This window comes from Labeo rohita, chromosome 14 (genome assembly GCF_022985175.1).
Source record: "Labeo rohita strain BAU-BD-2019 chromosome 14, IGBB_LRoh.1.0, whole genome shotgun sequence".
In the NCBI taxonomy this organism is placed as follows: domain Eukaryota; kingdom Metazoa; phylum Chordata; class Actinopteri; order Cypriniformes; family Cyprinidae; genus Labeo; species Labeo rohita.
Window position 1 is genome coordinate 6117510 of NC_066882.1, and position 936 is coordinate 6118445.

Below are 936 nucleotides of genomic sequence, written 5' to 3' on the forward strand. Positions count from 1 at the left end.
TTTATTATTTAAAATAACTGCTTTCTATTTCAATATGTTTTAAAATATAATTTATTCCTGTGATCAAAGCTAAATTTTAAGCATCATTACTCCAGTCTTCAGTGTCACAAGATCCTTCAGAAATCATATGCTGATTTGCTGTCCAAGAAACAAGTATTATCATAAATGTTTAAAACAGCTGAGTACATTTTTTCAGGATTCTTTGATGAAAAGAAAGATCAAAAGATCAGCATTTATCTGAAATAAGCTACTGCAACAATATACATTATACCATTCAAAAGCTTGGGGTCAGTACTTTTTTTGTTTGTTTTTTAGGGAAAGAAATTATAGAAATTAATACTTTTAATTAGCAAGGATGCTTTAAATTGACCAAAAGTACTGATAAAGACATTTATAATGTTTCTATTTCAGATAAATGTTGTTTCTGAACTTTCTAATTATTTAATAAACCTACAAAAATCTACTCAGCTGTTTTCAACATAAATATAATAATGAAAGTTTTTAATTTTCTGCAAATCAGAAAATTAAAATGATTTCTGAATGATCATGTGACTGGAGTAACAATGCTAAAAAATCTGCTTTGAAATCAGAAAATAGAAAACAGCTATTTTAAATAGCAAAAATGTTTCAAATTATTAGTTTTTGCTGTACCTTGGATTAAATAAATGCAGGCTTGGTGAGCAGAAGAGACTTAAAAAACATTAAAAATCTTACTGTTCAAAAACTTCTGACTGGTAGTGTACATGAAAGAAAACAAAACATAAAACGCCCCCCAAAAAATAAAAATCATGAGGCAAATATTGCCCCTTAATAATAAAAAGTTCATACTATCGTGTATTGCACTGAGCGTTTTGCACCTAAAGGCCTCGACCACTAAATGTCAGTGTCGAGCTCTGTGCAATCCCTCCACTGTCCACGAGGTGGCAGCTCTACACC